We start from the raw sequence: 8,378 nt of genomic DNA on the forward strand, positions 1-8,378 counted from the left end.
GAGGAATTATTGAGGCCAGGATATGACCTGCAGGACAACATCCTGCTGCCAGCCCCAACTGCATTAAACCCTGGAGACACTGTTGAGTGGACGTGGTCCTGGACATTTCAACACATAGACCAGTGGTGGCGAGCCCTTCTGGCACCTTAGGGAAAAGGCCTGGAAGCTGGCCTCCTGTGTATTCCTGGAGTAACAGTACAGTGGCCCCCAAATATCATGGTACTGTACCCAAAATGTCCGGGAGGTGATGAGACAGGGACAGTGGGTGTAGTCAGAGTAGGATGAGGGCCTCTGGGAAAAGCAGGGTGGAATATTTACAGTCAGAGCAATGTAACAATGGGCAAAGAAGTCCCTACTGAAACTCTGTGCTAAGCATTATGCAAAGCCAAGGTCACACTAATTCTCTAGGGTAAGGATATAGACATATTTAGTGAGATCAGTTAAAGGTCAAAAGGCCAGGAGCAACTTGGCCTGGAATGTTTGAGTGTTCTGCAAGGGTATCAGCATAACCAGTGACTCCGCTGTCAGCCCTAGCAATCAGACTATGACCCAGCCCACCTTGAGGGCAGGGTAGGTGGTACAGGTCCACACCCCTAAGCCTTTTTTTGAGGTTCTCAAAAAATCCTCAACTGCCCATAAAACCCCCTAGACAGCGTACCACTACAGACTCTCTTGTCCCCTCTTAGCATGAGCCGGGAGTTCTGTCCTTTTATTTTATCTCTAAATAAAAGCCTGTACCTTGCTCTCCTACCTTGAGTGTTTGTGACGCTTATTCTTCGGCTCGTGAACAAGAACCCTGACATCAGTAAGAGCATCTTATGGGGAAGTTTTGTTTTAACTTTATGGCCAGTGCATGTACCTCCTGTAGCCCTGTATATTGCAATATCTGTAACTCTCACAGGGAGCGGGGTGGAAGTCTGGTATAGTAGACCAGGATGAGATCCCATTCCTGCCACTGTTCTATGACAGGACCACTCTCTTGCATTTATCCTACCTGATGAACAAGATTTGCCTATGCTGGTGTCATTAAAACATGTATCTTATCCCCTTAAGGTTATTTTCTTCTACGGTCCTTGTGGCCTGGATGTGCCCCCTGGCTGCAGCTGCCACGTGATGATTGCTCTGAACTCCCTACCTATTCAGCTACTGACTGCCTGTGGAATGGGCAAGCTATGGGCTTAAACTGCCTAGGACTTTGAACCCAACTGAAGCCTCTGGCTTCAGGATTATCATGATTTTATTGCTGTTGCTATTTTGTGTTATTAGCCTGGTTGCAATGCTCTAGTTTTCGCGCACAGGGGCCATTGCAGAAAATGGGGAATGTGTAGATGGTGAGGAGAGATTTCTGGAGGGATGAGCTGTGGGTAAAATTGCTTTATTTCCAGAATCTCTTACCTGGTTTTAGTGCTTCTGCATATCAATAGGTGTTTCCAAGAGGTGGAGAGAAGTAATCATCTACATATCAATAGGTAATTACAAGGGCATGCTGGGTTTATCTGGACGAGAGAGGTTGGGTAGAATTCTCTTTCTCTTCTGCTGCAGCCCTGTCAAGAGAGAGATGGGAATGACTGCTTGTAAGAAATAAAAGAGTTTCTTAACTTTATTTCTCCCTTTGACTGATTTCAGTTTTAGAGGTATTTTGCCCTGGGATTTTTTTCCCCCTGAGTTATGAAGTGTTAGCCAGAAATACTTCTCTCTTTTTCAGTCTTCTCCTGTCTTTCCCTCATATTGTGACTACTAAAACTATGTCATTACTGCTAGTGTCCCAAGCAGAGCAGTTTAGCTCCAGGCTATTACAAACATGCCCCAAGGGTAATCTTTGAGCAATTAAAATCATCCATCAAGGTGTTTGCTAAAACAAACACAGACTCTTCCCCTAAGAGGAAATTTGCACTTAGTTAGCTCTTAAACTGACACTTTTATTTTCTCCCCATTACTTAGTTGGGTTGTTTTTCAGGCATGAGTTGAGAATCACCTGGTCTAAGAGGACTGAAAACAAAGGAACAGATGTGAGGTACATTATCTGAGAAAAATTAATCAATAGACAATTGATGACTAAGTAGATATGGATGACAGCCCAAGAGAGGGAAGAGGGCCATCCAATAGCAGGATTTGCAGCCTGGGTGAATGAGAATCTTGATGCTTTAGGCTCAGCTTTGCTGCACCCTGCTGAAAGCCACGCCGTTATTCTCTCTGGAAAAATAATTAACTTGGTCACTGTGAAACATTGGGTTCTCTCTCTCTCTCTCTCTGAGTGTGTGTGTGTGTGTGTGTGTGTTGTAAGAATAGAAATAGGTTAGCATAAGCATAGCCATCTTAAAGGCCTAGAAGCCATTTTCTGAGTATGTGACTTAAAAAAAAAAAAAACCTGGGCCTGGGTAAGGCCTTGAAAAACAAGTTAATCATGAGCACCGGGTGGTGGGCAGCTGTGACCCTTGGTCAGCTAACCTTGGTCAGTTAATCTTACATACCAAGCTTATCGTGCAGAACCTCCCTAACCATTGAGGAGTGGTCTTATCCTGCCCTTGCTTAACCCCAGGATGTATGTCTTACAAGAATAATGTATAGTTGTGGAAAATTACTATGAGTTAAGTGCTTTGAAAATGCTATATAAACCCTTGGCTCTGAGTGCTTGGGGTCCTTGTTGAGACCCGCTGCGTCGGGCTGACTTGGACCCCAGCTAGCTGGCTGAATAAAGACTTTGCTTGAATTTACATCTCTATGCCTGTGTAGTTTGTTCTCTGGAGAAGCCTCGGAAGCCTGGACCCTAACATTTGGGGGCTCGTCCGGGATATGAGCGGCTTCCCTGAGAACAAAGGACAGCTGGAGGCAAGGTCTAATTGTCCGGACGGGGCAGTGTAATTCGAGGGTCGCCCCCTCGTGTCTGCATAAATCCATTATAAAGCGGGAGTCGCCATCCCGTGTATGGTCTCGGGTTAGTGGTCCTGAGTGAGGAAGTCCGGGCTGGTAGTCCCGGCCCCCAGGTTAGCGACCCTGGGTAAAAGCCCAGGTAACCAATCCTGGCCCTAGGGTCCAAGTGACTCGGCCTTAGGAAGGCAAATCCGATCAGCAGAAAACTGGCGCCCGAGGAGGAAAAGATCCAGCTCGTCACCCTGCGGCAGTCCGAGTGGACGCCTTTCGGGAGAATTACGAGAGTTTTTGAGGACCCTGAAAGTGGTGAGTGTGGTGTGCACCAGAGTGAGAGAAGGACCGGTCCAAACGAGTGCGATCAGATGTGGTGTGTGTGCTTGGTGTTAACATTGACTGTTTTACTGTGTTTTGGTTTCGGTTTATATTTTTTTGGCTCTTCTCATTTTAAGTTTCCTTGTTCTAAGGTTCTCCTGCTCTCTCCGTTCCTCCTTTCTGCCACTACATCATTCCCCGCGGGCACGGGTCGGGCAATTAAGAGCCATTAGGGCGCCCGCCGCTAGAAGACTCCCGTGACAGGATAAGGGGGTCACAGCCGCGAATCCCAGATAAATTCGCGTCCCCCGTGGAAGGAAAACTGTGCAACGACAGGCACTTGTTCACAAGCACATACAACAGTCATTTTGTTTGAAGTGGCATCTTCATCCTTCGCCTTTGTCTCCCTCATATTCTTTTTCCTTCTTCTTTCTCACCATGGGACAGACTCAGACGACCCCCTCAGTGTGTAACAAGCGCTTGTGAAAATTGAGTATTCTAAAACTTCCAGAAAACCTGGTAAAAAGTGTTAAGCATTAATGCTAATTTGAGTTCGCCTGAGGTGGGCATGTCCTTGTGGTTATCAGCTGCCTAAATTTACCTGAGGTCATTTAAGTCATGTTATCTGCTAAATCTTTTAAGAATAAAATGCTTAAAGGCTTGGCTTTGTCTAATATTCAGTAAAGGTCTTGTAAGTAATCTAGAATAGTTGTTACGAATGAGTGAAATAAATGACTGTGACAAGTGAACACCTTTTTAATTGTGTGTTACAGTGTGTATACCTACCTACTGCCTGAGAATCTTTGTAGTAACCTAAAACCTTAAAGTTTTGCTAAGTTAAGAAGATATACTCTATGAGAGATTGTGCTGTAAAGCTCATGGTTACAGAAATTATAAAATGTGTTCATAAATTTGTCAATCTAAAGAATGTTAGTTTAATAATTTATAATAGCCTACTTCTCAGTGTTCGCTGGAAATTAAAGTTTCTAATGGTTTTAAGTTCTAATTAAAACTACTTAAAGTAATAAAGAAAACATTTCTCTATGCTAAAAGATGTATGTTTTAATAAGAAAAAGTATAAAGAATGAAAACTCTTCTGCATGCTAAAGAATGTGTTTTGTGATAAAAGAAAGTAACTTTGTTCTAAAGTACAGCTATTTATTTGAAGAGAGAAAACAGCGTGGTGCCTTTTGTTGTAGAAGATCCGCTCAGCCTGTTGCTTGGGGGGAGGGTCAGGATGTTTAGAGATAAGGTGAGATAAACCCAGTCAAGCCGCAGGCAAGCCCAGGCATAATTCTCACCGGCTTATGTGCTTGGGACCATGGGGCAAATGAAGAATAAATTACTATATTCTTACAGATATAGTCGTGCCTAGTGAAATTAAAGCAAGTGAGTCTTGATATCAAGTGCACAGCAAACTTAGAATCTTGTTTCCAGTTAAACAGTTTTCTTTAACTGTTAGTCTGCTCTTAATGTTGAAAGATCAAAGCGGTTTCTCATGCTTAAAGTCTCAGTGAGTTGCCAGAATATTAAAAAAAAAAAAAAAAATGAAATCATAATGTTAAAGGGACTAAAAGCTAAAGTTTGTTAACAACTGTATAACCTTTATTTGCCTTTGAAATATTTTGTTATTGAAAATGATTGCATGGCCTGAGAAATTGAATTATTTATTCCATATATTTTTATAAGTGGAAAAATCTCTAACCAACAAATGATTAAAGTTGTTACTGATTATTTGTTTTCTTAATTTATCCTAAGCATAATGGTAACAAAGCTTTTTTCAGCTGATTAAATGCACTTAGTTAACAAACCAAAATTTATTCTTAAAAATTAAACTGTGTAGAATCTGGACAAGATTATGTCTCTCCCAGAAAAACAGGTTTCACTGTAAAGGTTTAGATGGACGAACGTGTGACCACTTTTGAGAAAAGTTGTAATAGATTTTTTTGAGAACCACCAGGTCTTCTTGTTTAATTTATATGCTGTGGATATGTTTTTATGTTTTAAAAAATATGGAGGACTCTCCATATTTTTTTAATGCAAATGATCTTATAAGCTGCTATGCAAATTCTATTAAAAGCTCTATCTACTATTAAAGAGTAAAACATTCTTGAAGCTTTCAGGTAAGACCTGTAGACTTAAGCACTTTCTCTGCTTTTGTATCTGGTCTTAGACACTTATGCTGAGTTATGTTCTTATTATTTTCACTGTTTGTAAGCTATTGATTGTATATGATCTTTAAACCATCCAAATATCCAGCATACATTTCCATGTCACCACCACCCACTATTGACGCCATGAATGAAATGCTGGTTAGAAAGCCAAAGGTCATCATTTCTCAATCCCTAAATGAAGAGGTAAAATGCCTGATCTCTTTCATCTCAAAGCATATTTCTGGTCAGATTTGAATATCTGTGTGAAGGAAAGAGACATTTAAATTTGAGATTCTGCTTAAACTTTTAAGTTGAATTTGACTATAGCCATATTCATTCTTTGTATGTATCTCTAACAGGTCTTTTGTATGCCTGGTGATATTATACTCTGTCTTGAGTTTAGACAGTTCTTCCAGCTAAATGTGAATTCTTATTGTAGCTTTTTTTTCCCTTCCTGAAGATGAAAGCAGAGGAATCTACCATCTGCTACCATTCTCTCAAGAATGCTTGGTAACCTAGAATTATTTTGACTTTCTATATATTGTCTTTTAAAACTGACAGCAGCAGTCTCCCCTGCTGCCCCATCTTTTTAAGGTAGCTCGTTTACTGTGCTGGGTATATAGATAATAAATGTGTAATGATAGACATTTCTAAAAGAATTAAATGCAAAAAAGTGCTTTTACCTCTAGTTAACTCTGATATTTTCCAGAGGGCCCCTGGAACATGTCAGAAGATTTTTTTTCTCATTAGAGAAAGTATTTGACTAATTTGGCTTATTATATATATATATATATATATATATATATATATATATATTTACCAGGAAAGCACTGTCAAAGAAAATGATGCTAAACTTTGTTACTGAATGTTTTGTATTACAGAAATATCAGAATTTCCTTATGTCAACTGTTTTACAGTAAGCTCTCATCAGATCTTTAAGCATTGTCATTTGCAAGTCTTTTGTCATTTATAGTATTATCCCTAAACTGGTAAAGAACTAGATTTCAGCAGAACAGGTATTAGTTACATAAGATTACATAAACTAAAGAAAATGATTTTGTGTCTTTTTGTTTCAAATGTTGCTGATAAAGTGTTTTAACCTTGTTCTCTTAAACTGACAACAGTTTAGTAAATGACTATCTTTATGAGCAGAATTGAAACATCCTTCTCTCTACCTGATCCCTCCAGAGTTTAAAAACTTTCAGTGACTGTTTTTGTATTCCATGGCAGTATGTTTATTTGCACGAGTTCAATAAGAATCTGCTTTCCTTGTGAGAAGACTACTTAAGAACACTGGTTATACTGCCAGGGCTTTGACTGGAATGTCATACCTGAGAGACATGTGCATGGACTCAGATGTGAACAACTTTAAGGAACTAAGATTGACTTTATAAAGCCAACAAAGCCCCTTAGAAGAACTGGCCTGGTACCTTGCTTACAGAGTTCCCAGCAGCCTTACCAGGTGAGTAAAGAAGGTCACTTCCTGGTAGGTGCAGAGACCTCGAGAAGAGAAGAATTCATCCAAATCTACAGGTACTGCAGGCAAAGCCTGATGGCAAGTCTAGCTTGGCTGTCTGGTCTCAAGAGGCCTTTAAAAGTTCAATCTGAAATTCCTTACAAAAAGTTCCAGCAAAGCATATTTAAAAGAGCCTGTGTAATCAATTGCTCTTCTTGCTGCACTTGTGCAAATGATCAAGCCAGCTGTTAATTATTTTCTTAACCTGGTTACTTCTAATAAAAATGAGGGTGATTTTAGAGAAAAGTATTGTTTCAATAACGGCAGCCTCCTTCCCGAATAGAAAATCCAACTCCAGATGTTGCTACATAACCTAATAACACAATTTGTTTTATCTTGCCTAGAAGCCACAAAACTGCAAATAGTAATAGAAATGAAACCCAGAATAGAAGCGCCAGCCTTCTGAGGCCCTCTCAACTGACCAGTGATGGAGACCTAGCTGCACCCTTTACTGCGCCCCCTTCTCAGCACGAAGCAGCCAGAGTGGTCATTGCCCCTTTTCCCTAGCAGCAGCTAGAGTCCCTATCTGTAGAAGAGAGAATGAGACAAAGACCAAGACTCACTTTATCCTCTGTAAGTAGGCAAAGAACCTGCATTGAGAGAGTTCCTAAAACTTACACCTCCCTCTGCAACAGGACAGAAGTAATCAGCACCACCCCAGCTTATTCTAACAAGTAGTAGGCCTGCCAAACCGGAGTCACTCCATGTGTTACCTTTATCAAAGAACGCATTAGCACCATGCAAATCATAGTGTTGAGACAGAACTATCAGAGTGTTAACCAAACAGATGACCCCTAATTTCATGATTGAAATAGATACAAGAAGAAGAGAAGAAGAGGGGAATGTAAGAATAGAAATAGGTTAGCATAAGCATAGCCATCTTAAAGGCCTAGGAGCCATTTTCTGAGTATGTGACTTAAAAAAAAAAAATCCTGGGCCTGGGTAAGGCCTTGAAAAACAAGTTAATCATGAGCACCGGGTGGTGGGCAGCTATGACCCTTGGTCAGCTAACCTTGGTCAGTTAATCTTACATACCAAGCTTATCGTGCAGAACCTCCCTAACCATTGAGGAGTGGTCTTATCCTGCCCTTGCTTAACCCCAGGATGTATGTCTTGCAAGAATAATGTATAGTTGTAGAAAATTACTATGAGTTAAGTGCTTTGAAAATGCTATATAAACCCTTGGCTCTGAGTGCTTGGGGTCCTTGTTGAGACCTGCTGCGTCGGGCTGACTTGGACCCCAGCTAGCTGGCTGAATAAAGACTTTGCTTGAATTTACATCTCTATGCCTGTGTAGTTTGTTCTCTGGAGAAGCCTCGGAAGCCCGGACCCTAACAGTGTGTGTGTGTGTGTGTGTGTGTGAACTCAGTAGAAATCAGTAGGTTTAGAGTGAAAGGAGGAAATTCTGATCAGGCAAGCCCTAATAGCAAGCCCTAAAACTTGTACTTGTTCACACTGTCTTCTTGTTGGGGGGATATTATTATCAGGTTGATTGCTGATATCTTGCAAAGAGATATGTGTTGGGG

The 8,378-nt window shown here is 40.9% G+C and overlaps 1 long non-coding RNA gene across 1 annotated transcript; it reads left to right on the plus strand.

The window, feature by feature from the left end:
• The first annotated feature begins 5,717 nt into the window (after nt 1-5,717).
• Nucleotides 5,718-7,526, plus strand: LOC140847396 (uncharacterized). The gene is made up of 3 exons (XR_012127379.1): nt 5,718-5,846; nt 6,218-6,252; nt 7,197-7,526. It is a non-coding gene; the product is annotated as an uncharacterized lncRNA (long non-coding RNA).
• Nucleotides 7,527-8,378: the final 852 nt, after the last annotated feature.

The sequence above is a fragment of the Manis javanica genome, chromosome X, assembly GCF_040802235.1.
Source record: "Manis javanica isolate MJ-LG chromosome X, MJ_LKY, whole genome shotgun sequence".
Classification (NCBI taxonomy): domain Eukaryota; kingdom Metazoa; phylum Chordata; class Mammalia; order Pholidota; family Manidae; genus Manis; species Manis javanica.